Source organism: Lagopus muta, chromosome 2 (assembly GCF_023343835.1).
Source record: "Lagopus muta isolate bLagMut1 chromosome 2, bLagMut1 primary, whole genome shotgun sequence".
Classification (NCBI taxonomy): domain Eukaryota; kingdom Metazoa; phylum Chordata; class Aves; order Galliformes; family Phasianidae; genus Lagopus; species Lagopus muta.
In genome coordinates this window covers 45,196,762-45,216,834 of record NC_064434.1, presented here as the reverse complement: position 1 = coordinate 45,216,834, position 20,073 = coordinate 45,196,762, and the positions used below count along the sequence as shown (strand labels likewise).

At 39.1% G+C, this 20,073-nt stretch overlaps 1 long non-coding RNA gene across 1 annotated transcript in view; it reads right to left on the bottom strand.

The window, feature by feature from the left end:
* Nucleotides 1-473: 473 nt before the first annotated feature.
* The window catches only part of LOC125689409 (uncharacterized), a 68,576-nt gene continuing 48,976 nt past the window's right edge, over nucleotides 474-20,073 (bottom strand). Inside the window, exons 3-4 of the long non-coding RNA XR_007375251.1 lie at nucleotides 3,994-4,174; nucleotides 474-1,809 (exon numbers count right to left, since the gene is read on the bottom strand). This is a non-coding gene — a long non-coding RNA (uncharacterized LOC125689409). The remainder of the gene's footprint in view (nucleotides 1,810-3,993; nucleotides 4,175-20,073) is intronic.

Below are 20,073 nucleotides of genomic sequence, written 5' to 3'. Positions count from 1 at the left end.
GGCAAATGGGATCCTGGGCTCCATCAGGAGAGGGGTGGCCAGCAGGGACAGGGAGGTGATTGTCCCTCTCTACTTGGCTCTTGTGAGGCCCCATCTGGAGTACTGTGTCCAGGTGTGGAGCCCTCAGTACAAGAAGGACATTGAGATTTTGGAAAGGGTCCAGAGGAGGGCGACTAAGATGATCAGGGGGCTGGAGCACCTCCCTTATCAGGACAGGCTGAGGGAGTTGGGCTTGTTCAGCCTGGAGAAGAGAAGGCTGCAGGGTGACCTCATTGCAGCCTATCAATACCTGAAGGGAACCTACACCCAGGAGGGGAGTAAACTCTTCAAAAGGGCTGACAACAGCAGGACTAGGGGAAATGGATCCAAGTTGAAGGAAGATTTCGGTTGGATGTTAGGGGGAAGTTCTTTACAAGGAGAGTGGTTAGGCCCTGGAACGGGCTGCCCAGGGACGTTGTGGATGCCCCGTCCTTGGACGTGTTTAAGGCCAGGTTGGACGGGGTCCTGGGCAACCTGATCTGAATGTGTATGTTTGGTGGCCCTGCTAGGCAGGGGGGTTGGAACTACATGATCCTTGAGGTCCCTTCCAACCCGGGTGATTCTGTGATTCTGTGATTCTGTGATTCTGTGGGAAAAATCTTGTGTAAGTTATTTGATAGTGCAGATAATGTTTGATGTTTGACAGGAACTTAATTTCTACACAAGCCTTGCTGTGGCAGCAAAATAATATGACAGCCTCTGGAGAACACCCAGCTAATTACTGTATTGTCCTTTGCTCCGTTTTTTCTACTATAAACCATGGAAAGGTGGAAATCCATGCTCCATATGCTACAAGAAATCCCCATGAAAAACAAATACAAAAACCTTTTATATGAGGATAAAGGATATTTAGATCCTGAAAAAAAATGCAGAATTCCAAATCAAACGTTCAGATTAATACAGCTACAGTGTAGGGCAGCCTGGCCCAGCTGACAAGAAGGCGCTTGGCTTCGTACAGAGTCTAAAATCTGGGGCTCTCTTTAGAGGTGTGCTCAGTGCATGAAAGCAAGCCAGCTTTTATAAGGTCTGCTCTGAACAGTAATGCCTCCTATTTTACTATGTTTCAGAGCAACTTACTTATTTGTAGAGACTGGGCTTGGTGACTCCAAGTCTGTCATGTGAACCAAGTCTGCATGAAGAAAGCTCAGATCTAGTTCTCTCTTTGGACCGATGCTACAACAAATTAAATGTCACATATGGGCAGAGCAAAGTCAAGCAATTTACACACATGCACTCAGATCCATGCATTCCCTCTTGATATCTACATCCTCTGTATTTCTTCCACTTTCATCTGCTTTTCTTCAGCATAAATCACTTTGGCAGCTTCCTTTCAGTTCCCACTGAGATAGACATTTAAGTCATTTTCTGCACAGAGGTGTTTTGCACATATTCATTTCAGAGAAAGAGATACCCTTTCCTCTTGAGATGTGTGTAGAGTTCACAGCTAATCATGAAAATAGATGATAACAAATTTCCCAAGTTTTCTGGCTGATGGAAGTTAACGTGAAACCACAGACAGATCCATCTTGCTTGCTCCTACGTAACAGAAGAAGCTGAAATACAGGCCCTGCGTCTAATTTCAGCTGACAACTGCTCAGAGATTTTGCATGAGTAACACCACTGCAGCTTTTCAAAGGCATCATCTCAACCATGACCTCTGCTAAAATTGCTCATGCATCCTGACTACAAGGGATGGGAGGCTCATTAAGGTTCTTTAGGCTTATAACGAGGAGTCCATTTCCAGATCTCTCAATTCCAATATATATTACTCTGGAAAAGAAGAAGAAGAAAAAAAAAGTTTTAAAACACTATAAAAAAAGAGAAAGGTAGAAAATATTTGCTGTGATATTCTTTAATTTGATGTTACAACTGGGTCAGCTGCCTCTACTTGCATTTACTGACAGATTATAGTGCTTACTAATCACTGAGGAATAACCACAGCACATAAAATATGGTTCATAGGTATGTACAAGTGTCTTTAAGCCAAAAAAAGAATGCAGAATTAAAATTAAAGATGAATGAGAATTTAAATCAATCCTGAGACAAGAAGAACAGTTACTCTAGGAGGTAGCCAAGGTGAATTGAAAATCAGGTTTCCAGGGGAAAATCTAGATCCAAACAAATGCCCTCTCCAGAAACATTCTCTGCAGGGTTTTGCAGCCATTAGATATGTTGTCTCATGATCCAAAACATTTCTGCATTCTGCTTGAAATGGCCCAGGGTCATCAGCTGTCAGGCACTTAGCTCCTGCTAAATGCTTTAGGAACCAGAAAGCAAACAAACAGATACCTAAGCCCAACAGAGAAAATCAATCCAATAAAGCATGCTTAGCTTCTGTGTAACACATGAAAGGATCAAACTCACAAGCACAGTGAGAGCTGCTTTCCTTTTCAAATACGCTTTAAACAGAAGTCCTCACTGACAGCAATGGCCGCCTTTACCCTCATTTTAGCATGTGAGCTGAGCGGTCAAAACACTTGCAGAGGGAGGGGGAGGTTTAGTCTCAAGGTCTGCTCAGCCAAGGGAGTACAATCCATATCTCTTCTTTTCTAGCTTTTTTTTTTTTTTTTTTGGGCTGGGCAAGATGCAACTCAAATTCTCTGAAAGAGAGAAGAAAAAAAAAAAGTAGAAAAGAAGAAAAAACTAAAGTAGAGATACCTACTTCCTGAATCCCAACACAAAATCACTGCTGTGGTCAGCAAGAGCAATTTCCACGGCCACAGCTCCCACGTGCCTAACTCTGTGCTCCTTCATCCATTGGTCTCTGTCCATTTGCAGATCTAACACATATATGTTAAGTGGGGCACCACCTAAGGGGCTGTGTGTCTTTCTTAAACCAAAAGAGGTTTCAATTGTTCTGTTACTTCAGAAAACTTCCTTACAGGGGTTTGCAATTCTTCTAATTGCAAAATTAGATTCTTCTAACTCTGTCATTACATGCTAACATAGTAGCCTAAATCAACACGTGAATTATTTTCTATGTCTTAACTTCTGATAAATACTAAAACCTACAGCTATTGGGACCATCCAGGCAAGCTAAAAGCAAAGTAAGCAAACAATTTTTTTCTTCATTCATTTGGAAGGATTTATTTTAATGCCTAGGAACTGCCTGAAAGTATACTACCCAAAGGTCTTCATTATGCAATTTTTCAATAGGAGAAAATTTTCTGAAGGCCTGAAATATGTTAGGCATAAAGAGACATTGCTAGATGTATAAAATGATAGTAATGGTTTATTTAACAATCTAAAATCAAAGTGATGAAGACAGATTTCAACACTTCATCAGCTGAAAGCTAAGCTGTAAGCTAACCAGAGATCAATTTCTACTCACAGATCTTTCTTTCCTGAACATTCACGTGCCCAATTCTATGTAATTTTCATAAATCTGTATAATCAATATATCTTGTTACACAAATATTAAGATTGACTGTTTTTATGAAACTACACGTTTCTTTACAAGCTGATTCTGATTACTCAGAATGAAGCATGATCATTTCTGAGCCACGTTTTTCAAATCTGCTGTGTGCTTTCAAAAACAGTATAGGTAGCTGAGACATTTACCCAATACTTCACCTAATGGCTCTCTATTCCACTGCATTCTAAGTAGTATTTGATTATTATGTACTTCATTAAAATGATGAGTAATATAATGTTGTCAGAACAAATTGTCCTTCATCAACAATATCAGTTAATGAAAAGTGATGTTGTAATCATATTTTTCATTAGGGTTATTCCACTGTTATCTTCATTTTTTGGAGTAGAGCGGAAGTTGCTCAGTCAGTTGAAGTTGTTCAGTCGGTCAGTTCATGCTCTGTTAGTTAATTTTATAAGAGGCATATCAATACTTGTTTGCCCTCAAAAAATCATCAAATTGTTCTATGTTTGTATTCTTATATCACCACAATATTTCTGCTCAGCCTGTGTCTCTTTACCATACAAATATATCACAAGAACCTGATTCAGTAGAGGTTGTCTCTGTTCCTCTGCTGCCGCAGCAGCTATAATTCAAAATGCATGGGCAGGAGTGAGCCCAACAGCATTTCTCCATCCCTTTGTCTGAGACTGGTCCAGCAGAGGTGAGACACTTCCAGGAGTTCCTCTACAGGAGCCATTCTTCAGGTGTCTGAGTCCTTTCCTGTATCCAACATAAACTTAGCCTCAAAGAACATATGGAATAAAAAAGTAAATAATATAAATAAAAGAAATCTAGAGTGACTTACGCAAAATCACAGAGCAAACTAGTCATAAATACTGTGCTAAAGCCCTTTTCACCTGACTTCTATCACTATTTGCTATGCTTGGCATATATTCACCAGAGGTAAGAGACCAGTTAATCAGCAATATCACCATGCAGTGAATTCAATGAGTGTATTTCTACATAATATGTTTTATTTGAGGCCTCACAACTTCCTTCAGTCTCCTTATCCAGACAGGAAATTAGCTACCCTCTACAGTCCTAGACTTCACTAAGTAATCAACACAGCACTGCTCATGTGCAGACAGTATGAACCCTGCTTCCAATTAATTCCTCAAATCTGTTCTTCACAGGTGCTTCCATTAAAGCAGCTTGAAGTTTTAGCATGAGAAATAAATATGTTGGTGAATAAGATTAAATTGGATGGCTTGAAAGCAGCTCTGAGGAGAAAGATTTAGGGGTACCTGCTGATGAAAAATTTAACATGAGCCAGCAATGTGCACTTGCAGCCCAGAAGGCCAAACGTATCCTGGGTTGCACCAAGAGAAACATGACCAGCAGATCAAGGGAGATGATTCTGCTCCTCTGCTTACATGAGACCTGGAGTTCAGTTCTGAGGCCCCCAACACAAGAAGGACATGGAGCTGTTTGATTGGGTCCAGAGCCATGAACCCAAGCTACGAAGATGATCAGAGGGCTGGAGGGCTGCCCATATGAGGGCAGGCTGAGAGTTGGGGCTCTTCAGCTTAGAAAAGGCTTAGAAAAGGGGATGTTATAGCGGCCTTCCAGTATCTGAAGGGGGCCTACAGGAAAGCTGGGGAGCAACTTTCTGTAAGGGCACGTAGTGACAAGATGAGGGGAAATGGCTTTAAACTGGGAGAGGGTAGATTTACACTAGATATTAGGAAGAAATTCTTTACTGTGAGGGTGGTGAGACACTGGAACAGGTTGCCCAGTGAAGTTGGGAATGCCCCCTCCCTGGAAGCACTCAAGGTCAGGCTGGATGGGGCTGTGAGCAACCTGGTCTAGAGGGAGGTGCCCCTGCCTATAGCAGAGGGGTCGGAACTAGATGATCTTAAAGGTCCCTTCCAACCCAAACCACTCTATAGTTCTTTGATTCTTTGATTTAGTCTTACTGAATTATTTTTCACTAGATACTCACAAAAAATTGCTTTTGCTTGTTTGCCCATTGTCAATACTTCACATCTTTCTGTTTTCTACAGAAGTCAACAGAGGGAAAGGAATATAAACAGACTGTCAGACTCGGTGTATGCAGGCCAAGGAAGCGAAAAATCTTTATTTTTGCTATACTCATGCAAATCTTTCCACTACTCTAAATGTCACTGGTGCTGTACTGAGAAATGATTCAATACAGTGGAACATCCTATTTCATGCTGTTTGACTTCTGCTGTGTGATATTTTTACTATAGATTAGTACCTTGGAAAAGTGACTGGAGCTGTGTGGTTTCTTAGCTAGCTCAACAAAGTATGTCCCATCTGTGCGCTTAAAAAAGACCAGCTATTGTTTCATGTGGATATTGATTACTGGACAACAAATCAAATCGCCTGTTCTATTTACATTGAATTGGCAGACAAGTATATGATAGACCAACAAATAAGAGCCCTGAGATCAAGACACTGATTAAACAGAAATTATTATTCAGCAGGAGATCTCCAGAATATAAAGTGATGTCATAGTTGTACTATGCATGAACAACACGGAGCAGGTTAAATGTCTTCAGGATCACTAAAACATGTTTTGCATCTGCTACATTGTTGATGAGAAGATTAGGGAGGTCACAGAATCACAGAATCACAGAATTGTAGGGGTTGGAAGGGACCTCCAGAGATCATCGAGTCCAACCCCCCTGCCAAAGCAGGTTCCCTACAGCAGGTAGCACAGGTAGGCATCCAGGCAGGTCTTGAACATCTCCAGAGAAGGAGACTCCACCACCTCCCTGGGCAGCCTGTTCCAGTGCTCCGTCACCCTCACTGTAAAGAAGTTCTAGCGCATGTTTGTGCGGAACTTCCTATGCTGCAGTTTCTGGCTGTTTCCCCTTGTCCTGTCTCCACTCACCACTGAAAAGAGTCCGGCCTCACCATTCTGCCCCCCACACCTTAGATATTTATAGACCTGGATCAGGTCCCCTCTCAGTCATCTTTTCTCAAGGCTGAACAGACCCAGTTCACTCAGCCTTCCCTCATAGGAGAGATGCTCCAGGCCCTTCACCATCTTCGTGGCCCTCCGCTGGACTCTTTCCAAGAGATCCCTGTCTTTTTTGTACTGGGGAGCCCAGAACTGGATGCAGTACTCCAGATGAGGTCTTACCAGGGCAGAGTAGAGGGGGAGGATCTCCTCCCTTGACCTGCTGGCCACGCTCTTTTTAATGCATCCCAGGATGCCACTGGCCCTCTTGGCCACAAGGGCACACTGCTGGCTCATGGCCAACCTGTCATCCACCAGGACACCCAGGTCCCTCTCCGCAGAGCTCCCCTCCAGCAGCTCATCCCCCAGCCTGTACTGGTGCATGGAATTACTCCTCCTCAGATGCAAGACTCTACACTTGCTTTTGTTAAACCTCATCCGGTTTTTCTTTGCCCAGCTCTCCAGCCTGTCCAGGTCTGCAGGCTTCTAGCAATTACTCCTTATTGTGAGCACAGTTCATATTTTCTGAAAGATCTATCATATCTTTGGTTGAAAGAAGTCTACTACTGTCTTTTCTGTAGAACTATATACCAATTACAAGAGTGAAGACAGATTCATTTTTCTGCAGAACTTTGACTTTAGTAGACACTCATCCAGCCCCTCGAGTGATAAACTGTTTTCTATCAAAGCCAAAATATCTCACAGTTCAAGTAAAGCAAGCACATCCCTGAGCCTATGCCATCCGTGTTCCTTTCCTATTACACTGCCTGCTGGTCCCTAATGAGCTGCTAGATCTCTTGAGGACACCTTCTGAGCTTAGTAAAATCGTTGCCTTTGAGAGAGCGCTGCTCCAAAAGCAATGCCTCCCAGTTTTATTCTTTCAGCCCACAACATCAGATGTGGATGTTGGTGGAATGGCAGTAGAGGTTGAATATTCCCACCAATATTCCACTACATTTTATTGCTGTGTGATAGATGGCAGCAGAGGGGCAGTCTGATAAAATGGCATCTGACATGGAAATGTGTATGGAGCAAAGGTGTGGCAGTGAATTCCTCCATGCAGAAAAAATGGCAGCCATTGACATTCATTGACGCTTGCTGAACATTTATGAAGACCAAATAGCAGTTGTGATCACAGTGAGACAGTGGGTGGTGCATTGCAGCAATAGTGACAGTGATGTGAAAGACAAGCCACATTCCAGATAGCCACGCAGATTTTTAGAGGCATGGGATGCAGGCTCTTGTTGACATTGCTGGTGAGAATACACAACTAATGGATATGAATATGTTGAAAAATAGTATTTTGTAGATGAAAATTTGCTCTATCAAACAGTGTTATTGTGCTTCTTGTATCTGTTGTAGTTTCTATGGCAATCAATAGGAGGCATTAATTTCAGAGCAACTGTCACAGTTTTGTGATTTTTGGTTGTCAGTATTCCACATCATAACATCATGTAGTGCACTGGGAGTTTAACTGTTAATGCTCAAGTTCCAGGTACCAGTCTGGAAGAGAAGAAGAACTACATTCCCCAGGGGACTTTGCGGTCAGAGAGGAGATAGAACTCCTGGCCAGGTCATCTGATGCACTTTTCTTCGTCTGCTCTTCTTTGTCTCCCTGCTGCTCAACCAGACTGCGCATCTCATCTCAGTGTCATGGTGAGGCCTATCCACCTTTCGGATATTCTCTCTCTCATTATATTTGATTCATTAGCTTCAATTCTAATTATATTGTATTATGGTGTGTTATCTTGCATTCCAATACTATACTTAGTAAATTAGTTTGTTTCCCCACAGATCGTTGCCGCTGTTTTTAATTATTTTAGGGTCCCCTGTTTCCCTTTTCCGGAGGCACGGATTTTGCGAAATCCCTCCGCCCCACTGGTCACGGAACTGGGCCAAATCAGCCTGTAAACCACTGACTGCAGATCGGGACTGTCTTATTTTGGGAGCTTCTGTACATTATAATTCCAAAGACATTCCTGGAGACACTTTTATCTCCAATATCTTGACTTGTCCTCATGCTAGATATATCAGGACACAAAATCATATAATCATAGAATGGCCCAGCTTGGAAAAGACCCACAATTATTATGGAGTTCAACTCCCAGAATTCAAGCCATACATCTGAGAATGTTGTTCAAATGCTTCTTGAACTTCTGCAGGCCTGGGGCTGTGACTACTGCCCTGGGAAGTCTGTGCCAGTGCTGCATCACCCTCTGGAGAAGAACTATTTCCTAATATCCAACCTGACCCTCCCCTGACAAAGCTCCATGCCATTCCCATGGGTCCTTTTCCTGGTCACTGGAGAAACATAACCTGCAAAAAAACCTACACCATTTTGGTGCATTGCAACACATTTCATTGTTTTGAGTACTTTGAACTGAAAAGGAAATGAACAGTTATTAAATCTCATGCTCACACAATGCAGCCTGACCCTTGAGAAGGATAATGTAATTGTGACCAGTATGTACCTGATGAGGCCAGCAGCATGTGTGCAGCTCCCCCTCCACATCCATACACCTACAGAGGAATTCTCAAATACAGCTATTTCAAAAATGCTAGTAAACACAAGGAAGTTCAAGGAGAGATGTTGCTGTTGGGCAGTGTTTTTTATTAACGTTGAAACAAAAATTGCCCATTGTTTTCCCTTTTCAAAGACAAGTAGATGAGCCTAAATGCCTATATGGAGACACAGAAAGTATATCTGAGCTACAGTAACTTAAAGGTTGCTTGAGGAACATGCAACTGGCATTTAAATTATAGAAAGTGTTGCATTTTTAGATGATAATGAACCAGTACTGCTGCTCTCTAAAAACAAATTTAGAAAAAAAATGTCATGACTGACTAAGCCGAAGACCCATAGATCTTGTAGACTAGATGACTCTACTTCATTCTGGGAACAGCATTTGCCTTGTTGCCCACAGTTTCTCCATCTGCAGTAAGCATAAATTCACTACAAATCAAAATCCAGTATCTTTACACAATGAATTCAAGCCTCATAGTCTACTATTTCTGAAACAAGCAGAACAGACACACAGGTTTTTATGTGTCTTTCCAAAAAGTTACAAAAAGAGGTTAATGGCTGAAAACCTTGAAGAGTCTGTGACATAATCACAGTCACACAGCTGTCCCTATGTGCTGGAGAATCACTCCCTGTACCTAGTACAAACAGCCATGGCCATAGTGCCGTTCACAGTCCTCCCACACCCTTATCTGATGAGTTTTCTCTGTGGGAGTTTTGTCATGTTCATTACAGTATAACAGACGTTTGTGGAGAACTCATAGTGTTGTAACGAGCATCTGGACAGTTGTGGGCATTGTTGCTGTGTGCAGGCAAAGATGAGGGGAATGTTGCACTTCAAGTTATTGTCATTACTGTTGATACTGTTGATTGCTTTTTAAATGGAAACACTATTATTAACAAAATATTTTCTCCACCCTTCTTTATTTCTTGAGACTCAAGAGAGCTGGAAGAGAAATGGAGGAATTCTAGTGCTCACATGTTTTAAATGGCAAGGGAGATGAGGTTTTCAAATGACCTTTTTGTAACACATTTCCCTTACACTTCACTGCGGAGGCTACATTTCTTACGGAATGTGTCCATGTAGTCTGGATTATTAAGGAAATTTCTTCCCACTGCGGTTATGTTAAACTCTTTCCCTGAGTAACTTTTTTTTGCAAGTCTACACAGCAGTATTGGTAAATATTTTCCTCCAGTACTAAGATGTTTAAGTACAATTTCTTCCACCAACTTAATATTACATAAAAGAGAGCCAGAAGTTTGAAATGAGAATAGTGCATGAAATGGATAAGTCAGTCTGGGGACAGTAGAGTACACCTTTCTGTACAAGGGGCATCTGTAGTCCAAGTTACCTTGCCATCCATGTCCAAGGTAGAAAAATACTGCTTGTATCAGATCTTAAAAAGGCCAGTCCAATTGGAGAAAATACCAATGAGTCTATATTGACAAAAAGACTTATCACAAATACCATCATTTATTTTTAATAAGCTGTGGACAATCATCCTTTAAAAAATATACACAATATACATAATATTTATTTTCTCAAGCCTGTGATTACTGTCTTTAAAACTGTCTTTTTGTCTGAGCTGATGAGGCAGATAAAAGCAAAGAGAGCATCTAATCATGTGTCATGTCCTTTTCTAACAAAATTAGCTCAGGCATTTCTCATTATTTTAGTGGTCTGTGCAGTTTATAGATGTCTCCAAGTTGAAATTGCAGGAAACATGCCCCATTACTGTTATACACATTTAACCCAGCAGATAGGTCGTGCATCCAAAAAGGCATTCCACAATTCTACTTTTAAGTACAAAGTCTGCCACATTGTATCCAAAACCATCATTAGAACTTCCCCTCAGTCTTGCAGCTAAATGAATACCTGAAATATTTTGCTGATTAACTGCTCTTAGTCTACTCATTTCAATAACCACACAGTTCCCTACAGGTTCTGACATTCTAATGCAGGATGGAAAATGATTGTGTGGCTGATAAAAATAGCAAGGCCTTTTTATAGCAAAATTAGAGGTGTATTAGAAGCATATTAGCAGCTTACCTGCATGTTTTTGTTTTGAAAGTCTGCCATTACCCCCTGATGAAAATAGGATATCAAAGTGTGATCTGGAACCGAAAGCCCACAGTCTCCTGGATTGCAATGGTTTAAAAGTACATCCTTTACTAAAGTCTCAAAATCCATAGAACTGAAATTAATTTAACTCATCATCAGTGTAATTTGTTATTCTGGCAGAATTTTATCAGAATAAGCAAAAAAAAAAGAGCAGCTTGGATTTTCTTTAATTGTCTTTACACTGAGATTTTAGTATGTGAGATAGCAGCGTGCAAGCCAGAAAAAAAAAGACCAACACCTCCCTGTACAAACAAGGCTTCTGAAGTACTCTGATCAAGAGAATAAGCACTGTGCAACTAGTACTTCCAATTACATCTCTAAAAATCTTATTTTCTGCACTCCTCTCCCTCATCATAAACTTAGTAATAGCAATTTTGGCTACTAGTAACAGATTCCAAATATGTAATCTCATAGAGCTAATATCAGTGTAAAGCAGAAAAGAGAATCTCTGGCCTTTTGCTTCGCTCCAACTGCAGTGTTGCAAGAAGAAGTAATGCAGTTATTCCCAAGGATCACATTACCACACTTCCAGCTGTTTGTGAAAGCATTCTTTGTCTCCATTTGACATTCTCATGTTTAAATATCTGTTTATATATATATGTGTGTATACATGCATGTTTATATAAAATCACTCACATAAATATAAATGTCAGAATTAGAAATAGCCTTTGTAATATTGCCAAGTTTTGCAGTTTGTAAAAAATCACAGCCATTTGGACAGCTAAGCATTAATCTCAAGTTCTCATTATTAACAGAAAAAATGCTGTGGCTTTTGCCACAGGGAACTCTCTTGGTTGTTTGGGGGATAATTAAGTATGTGGAATAAACAGATAGAAAAAACAGAGGCTTCTGGGTCCAAGCAGTGAAGGTGGAGTCTTTCATGTGGAAACCAAGCTGCCAAATGCCATGTGACCCATAAGTCAGCCGAAGGCTGCCTCGTTCTTAAGGGTTCACCTGTGATTGCAAATCAGAGCAAATACAGTTTGTAATCGAAAAAAAAAATATGCACATTTTCTCCCATCCTGGAGAGAAAGCTTTATTCAAGACTTTACAATCTTATTTGAAGCTGAACTCGTCTCTCATTTGCAATAAAGGTAATTGAGTAGAAGAAACATAGGCATTGATTTATTCTTAAGCCTCTTGCTAGGTTTTTTCTTTGACTAGTCAGCTGTCTAAGCGCTAATGACATAGATGGCCCAAGAGTACTGCCAAGAATCTTCCAAATTTCTGACAAGCTGAAGGGGAACATGTTGTGTGGAGAGTGGGTCAGACTTAGAGAAATCTCCATTTCACATTTCTGATGTGTAACACATCTCTGTGTTAGATCTCTCAGGTTTTTAATTCAAATTTGCCATTTAAAACAAAAAAAACGATATCTCTGATTAATCAGACAAATGATAAATGGGATCATTTACACCTTGAATAATAAGGATTATGAAATGATAGAAATTAAACTCTAAGAACCAAAATCAACCACTGGTTTTGACAAAGATGAAACATAATGCTTTCTTTCTGTATTAATAGGAAGAAGATAAAAACTTTTGTGCAATTAGTGTGAGAAAAAAACTATAGATTCTTACTGTGACATACAGCTAGCTCTGATTACAATTATGACTGTACCAGCTTTTTACTTTCACATGCAACTTTCCCAAATTCTCTCTTATTTTCCAACTGAAGTTTATTTTCAATAAAATAACCACATAATTTAAGTCATATTATGTATGTTCTTAAGCTTAAAAGCTGATGGAATTGAAATCTTCTTTTCTCCTCCTTCCTCTCTGCTAAAGGAACTATTCATTTACATTTATTAAAGTTTGATTATTTTTTTCCCTAACAGTGAGTGAAATTCAAGCATGAATCCAATATTCTGTTCACCTAAATGACGTAAATTTTATTGTATTTTTCTGAGGGTACCCATTTGTGAGGAGTTCCCTACACATCCACAATCAGTGCTGCAAGCTTCTGTTACATTTGCGATGAATTCACTGAAATACAAAATTTGATACACGAAGTGAGACTACTATCCACAGTTGTTTTTTAGCAACCTGTCAAACTTCACTATTTCATCAAAAGGCTGTTCAGGAAGAATAAATCTGCACATAATATCCCTTGAAAATGTGCTCCACAGACATGCAAGAGATATTCTTACTAAGAGATAGAAATGGTGATTCTCTTACCCCACACAGATGAGGAAAGAAGAGTCATCTTGTCACCAACTACAACAAGAAGGAGGAACAAAGGATGTATCTTGAATAGCTCCAGTAGAAGATATGAAATAAGATACTGTGGAAATGTGAAGAAGCTAGCACTATGCACTTCTATACAAAATGAATGCATGCAGAGGGATCTAGGAGCAAATTGGTGAAGTTGAAGATTCAGAGAAGGATGGTGCACTTGTGATTTATGGATAGTGTAGGAAATGATGAGAGTTGGCTCATATTTCACTATAAAATCTGGCTGCACTGAGCAAGGAGGATCTGGTTCAGATCTGGACAAGAACTGGGCAATCTCTGCATTTCAAATGGCTGCACAGCAGCCACAGTTCATCTGAAGTGGACTGACTGGATTTAGAAGTCATAGATAGATCTATCTATGATAGATAGAAGTCATAGTCAAGATCTAGGCTGACCTGCTAAAGATTGACTATCATCAGTAGCCACAACAAGCATTTTCCAGACATTTCTGTGACTGGTCTGAGATCTAATCTGCACAGCTGGTATGCTGTCATCATCTAGTCCAACTACCTATCGCACTTAAATACACCTCCAGAGCTGGATGCAGGGCTGTAGGCCCCTTAAAGGACTCAAGCCACAGAAGGCTAGTAGATACATAAATTAGTGCAGAGCTGGTTATGTATCTGTACTCCCACAAACTACAGGGCACAAACTACAGAAAGAACTCTGTTCACCCACCAAGGAATCCCACTGAAGCCAGACAAAGTAAGAAGGTGAAAAGCTTCTGGCAGGAGGGAGGGAGTCAGCTTTCAAACATCTTTTGTGAAGCCATCTGCTCTTTGCTGGTATCTATCAGAGCATTTACTCACCTAAAAGGAAAGATGTCCTTGCAAATAAATCAGCAGTGTTTAGGCTACTATACAATTGTGATGCAATTAATTAAGTATGCCTTGAGAAAAAAAATATAAATGCATATTTGTATGTCTCACATACATTTACACAGAAAAACAAAATTCTAAATTCTCTCTCAAAACCAGCAAAAGCAAATTAAAAAAAAATAAAATTCCAGTAGTTTTAAGTTCAATGCACTTGCTCCTTAATAACTTAATCCCCTGCAGCCAAGCAGGGGACTCAGAATGCCATTCTCAAGCTCTCAAATAAAAGCATAAATTTAACTTGGTAGTTAAGAGATTTTTAATACTTTTTCTCTCTAGTTATTTGCTTCAGGAATTCAGAATCTTTAAGTTGTATATTTTTCATCAGTAAAGCTTCTTTAAAAAAAAAAAAAAAAAAAACACAGATTTTCAGACAATTATCATTCCAGCAGACCGGGCTTCAAAATCATCTCAGATATCACTAGATATAGATAAAGCCATCTTACATTATAATATTAAATAAACAAAATATTGTGTTTTCTAGAGCAATCACTGGAATTGGATAGGAAGAAATCAGAATGTAAAGTCTACTATTAAAATGTTCTGGCAAAGGTGTTCCTATGGAGATTATTTCTATTGTGATATGAAGTCTTTGGCTTAAAGGAGAGGTGAAGACACTGAACCTTGTGGCCCACCTTAACTTATTCTCTTGCCTGTAACGTGGCTATGTTTAAGCTCAGAGAGGCTATTCTGTCCTTTGGAGTAGATGAAGCAACCTTTGTGCTGTCAAACCTTAGCTTCACCTGTTCTTGTTTCTTCCAGACTCTACAGCAAGCTTGGAGTCTTGCCAGACCCAGGCCAGATTCTGAAAGGATGGGAAGAGTGGATGAGTGGGCAATGGTGGACTTCTGACCGGGGCATTTGCAAACTGGCAGGCTAAAATTAAAGCCAGGAAGGTATTTTAAACATTTTAGTTTTGTTGGCTTTTTTTAAGTGTGGAAAGATAATAAATTTCACAAATTGATAAATAAATCATAAAATTAAGCTATTCTTAAAATAATTTTCCCCTAAATCACTTCAGGAAGGAAAGTTTCATTAATTCTATCTACAATATATTTTTAATGATATTTATAAGGAATTTTGAAGTATGCATTTATTATTAACTGCTTTTATCACGGTAGCACCTGAAAGCCTCAGGATAAAGGCCATGTTTTTATGGAGGGCAATAATAAACCAAGTCTTACAATTCAAGCATATACACATCTCCTTGGAATGTGTTACAGTCAAAGGAACTGCCTACAGTAGTAAAGGGAGCTTCATTTGTATTTAGATTTCTTTTTCTTCAGCTGGTTGTTCAGAAATTGGTCACTTAGTATAGCAGATGTGTCTTCCACCACAACATATTTGTGTCATACATGCAGAAAAGGTTCTGACCAACTCCCTTGTTTAAGTCACTATAATTTAACATTCTGTTTCATTATTTTTTAGAGCAGACAGAACAATTAGCTAAACTTGTCAGTTGTTCATCTGTGTTTTTCCCCACCTGCAATTTACACAAATAATCCACTATGGGAAATTTTACTATTGTCTTAATAAATATATATATAAACTCCACATAAGCAAGCAGCTTCAATCTAGCAGAAATTATTCAGGAAACGTCACTTAGCTGGTTTATGCACCAGAATGTAAATGAGGCCTCTTTTTTTTCCCCTGGTTACCAGTAAAGATGAGGCATTCACTGCTTTCATTGCACTTCACTTCTTCTTCCTGTTGCCATGGAAACCAGGGTGCTAGTCAGGCTGCAGAAGGGGCTGCCATTGCAGGTGGTTTGCAGATACTGTATTAATAAATGAAGAACTAAATAAATAAGCAGAACCCACATTTTCCTCAGAATGGCAGCAGTAAAAAGCACATCGCTTTTTCACTTTTCATCTGTGTTGTTGGCCTGTGTAATTTGGCTACTGGGATGTTATAGAAAATGTTGACTGCATTAGAAAATAGGCACGCGTGCATTCTAGTACCTGGCAAGACATTTGTATATATTTATATCCTTCTCTATAGCAATCAACTAAAATGTTGAAACAACATAAACCAATTGAGCTGAAGAGAATGAATCCTAAAAAGAAAGGGACGATAGGAGAGAGAGTGTATTTGTGAACACACATGCACTGATGATTTATTCATGTGCATGCTCAGTTTATGTGCTAGGGCTTAAAACCTATTTTGGGACCTATTTGCACAATGATCCTGTTGTTCTGAAGAGATTTAAATTAATATAATTTTGATCTAAGATATCTGAATTAACATAAAAAGAGAGGGGGGGGGGGGAATATAGAGAAATATTTTAGCTTGATTTAAGTTTGTTTAGCTTGTTTTAGCTTGAGGAAAGCAGGGCTAGTGGAACACTTTATTAGTCCACTCAAGAATCCTCCACATGCTTAGAAAATTCTTTTCTAATTTCAGAAAAATCTTAAATATTGGTAGAAATCCCATGATTCATGTAAAATATTTTGTAAAAACTAAAGGCTGCCAGAGAGATCAATGCCTGCAAAAAGGAAATATAAGAACTCCTCATCTATTCAATTTCATGTGTTTTACTACTAACACACAGTGAAATAAAAATCAAGTACACAGAAAAGTCTTACTTCGATTCCATCAAAAATAACATTTTACTAGAGAGAGGAAGTGAAGAAACTGCATGGCTTATAGCACTGCATATGATGCATCTCAGGTCTTTCCAGTACGAAAAAAGCTCCACAGTTATTGCTCATTCAAGTGTGCATAACATCTTAATAAAATGTATCCACCTATTCTCTTTTTAACGGTCTTGATTCCGTCATTTCTAAGAAAAATTAATGTTAGTGTTATTCATCTAAGGAAAGAATCATCTGTCTGAGCTCTTCCAGTAGACTATTTGTCTAAGTCATAGACATTCCAACAGATTTAAGATCAAAACACACACACACAAAAGCTGTGGACCTAGAGGGAAGCATACATGAGATTTGCTCACTGACGTCCACATGAATTTTGAATGTGCACAGAGGAAGAAGGAAGAGAGGGATGAGAGAAGTGGCACAAGTTTTGAGTATGGGAATTTTCAGAAAGAAAAATTTGCAGAAAAAGGGAAAACTGGAGGATCTCTGTCTCAGGAAGGAGGCTGGGGAACTCAGGATATTATTGAAAATTAGAGATTTTATGGAACTCTATGCAGGGTTAAGGGATCCCTTCCTTTCTTTTTCTCTGTCTTTGATTATGCCCTAGATTCCCAAGGAAATCCTTTCTGCCAATCTCACTCATGAGCTATCCTCTCCTGAATTATACGAACACAACCCTAATTCCTCCCCTCAGCATACTGTGCTTTGTAAGAAGCTTTTTTCCTCCATTAGTTTGCTGCCATGAGTAACAGCCTATTTGGCTTATGATTTTATAATTTTTGATACTTCTTATGTAATGATTTTAATGATAATTGTTACCATGGCACAATGAATTTGAAAAACTTCAGTTCTAACTCAGCATGACTATTTTCATGCCAATAACATAATTTCAAAGAAACACTTAGAAAGCGGAACACTAGTTTTGACTTGTGATTTTTTGTTGTTGTTTTGTTGGTTGTTTTGGAGTTTTTTATAACTTATCAACAGAGCTCTAAAATAGCCTGATTAGCAAAAATAGAGCATATAGTAAAAGCAGTGGAAGCTGAAGATATCTCCTCTACTGTATAGTATACTACATACTGCAAACTGTGCCAAACCATGGATTTTCTATCTTCTTATCCCAGGATTTATCCAAGACTCACTGCTTATAAAGGCATCCATGAACAACAGTGTAGATGGAGATAGGCCATTCACTACTACCACATACCTACAGAATTTCTTGACAGACAAGAATAGAGACTCCATAGATAAATAGCCTTCTGCAGTTCCAGTCGTTAAAATAAACATTTTGTGCCAACAGTTGAAAAATGCAACCAAGAAAAAGCAATATATATGAGATAGTTAAATAGGTCATTCATGTTATCGAATTTCCAGAAGTAATACTGACATTCTAGTGAGGAAAAAAGAAGGGACTTTTTTCTAGCGGGCCAAATGGCAGAAATCAAAATGCTGACCTTGTATCACTTTTTCATGAGCCATTTTTTTAACAGCTCTGATTTGGATTTGCCAGTGGAAGGCTTCTGGAAAAAGTAGAGACAGTTGATTCTGTTTTCTTTATTTCTTTCTCATTTCAATCTGGAATGTAGCTTGGTTGCTGAGATCACTGCACAACATGAATAGTACAGAAAAATCCTCATTTCTGTAAGATAAATGTGCTGTTTTCAGTTGAGCAGGCAAGAGCCTTCAAAATTTGTACAAGTAAATGGAAAAACACTTATGTTGATGGAGAAATTTAAACCACATCCTTTTGTACTCAAACCACCTACCCCCTAAGAGGAAAGAGTTGTCAGAGAAGTATTTCGATTCTGACCATGTCTGAAATTTAGGCTGTTTTTTTTCTCCTACTGTCTCTAGAAGCTTGGAATTTTTGGAAGTAGAAGCTTGGAATCATTAAATTTACTTTTCTAGGCAGTAAATGAAGAAATCTCTTCTATAAAAAATAATTTAAGTACAAACTGGATTAAAATAATGTCACCCATACAGAAACAACGAATCCCATGAGCATCTAGTGAAAAACTGAGACAATGCTGAGCATCTCTGATATACATTCACCTCACGATCCACTACTTTTTTCTAATATCCATAAGAAGTTTAAGCACACGCAGACAGGTAATCCAAACTTTGATTTAATTTAGATTTGGATTCTGTTCAAGTCATCTGTACTTAATGTAAATTTTTAAGAGCTCAGAAACAAATATAGTTTAAAGCTGGCAACCTTCTTATATGCAAAGCTCCCTCAAAATCAGTGTAAATGTGTCTCAATTAAGTTTCCAGGCTGGACCTCACTTGGAATTACAGATCATAAACATCTGCTGCATGATCTGTAATATTTGTCTGTAAAATTTTCTCAAAATACAGTCTTATGTACCAAGTGCATGTTTTAATGAGAAAAGAGGCAAATTTGGTTTTGATTTGGTTTTATGATTGTAAGAACACTGATGTCGTAGCTTAAAATTGAAAAACATGCTATTGAGTTATATAGCTTTATATAGTAGAATTTAACCTCTTACTGCGATGCAACAGAAAACATGAGAAAGCATTGGTAGTAGTTAGCACACTATTGTATTTTCATAGCTTATTTTCTAAGCCTGGTAGAACTCTGGAAAACAGATGGAAGGGATCGTAGTCCTTCAAGTTTCCAGGAAGCCCTGGTTATATAATGAATACCTTTCACCAAAAGGTCAACTGCTACTGAAGTCCAAAAAAGTACAGAAGAATCTTCTGAGCAGGTAAAGGCAGAGCAAATGCTTAAAGGTTGCTCATAAATGTAAACAACAGCTCAGAAGATATTGATAATTAAGATAATGGAGCAGCAGCTGCTGTAGGATTATAGGCTGCCTACTTTCACTGCCAACAAGTGTGGAAGTTTTAAAAAGCATCTCCAGCAGAAAATCTACTGTTTTAGAAACACTTCTACTTGATTTAGCAAGTGGGAAACATGAAGAGGCCCACTAAGTACAAGTGGTTCAGGAGGAGCAGCCAAGAATTCTGGACTTCTCAACTGGATTTCAATGTTCAGAGGAGGTGTCCTGTGGCTTGATTTCTCTTCACAGCTCATGTTTTGAAACGGTTGGACTTTTATCCTTGTCAGAGCCATTCACTGTGCATTTCCAAAGGCAGCTTGGAGAACAGTGAGGTAATTCCATGCTCCCTTCTTACAGTCACTGGAAGAAGGAGAATTCTCCAGAGGAAGATCCAGATTCCACTGAATCCACTCAGAATCAAACACTGGAGAAGAGTTGCTCTTCTCAGGGGAGACAACAGGGACATTTATCTCATTAGTAGGCTATAGTGTGTTTCCACATTTCTGTTCTGGCTTTGTAAATAAAAAAAGATGGGATAGACTC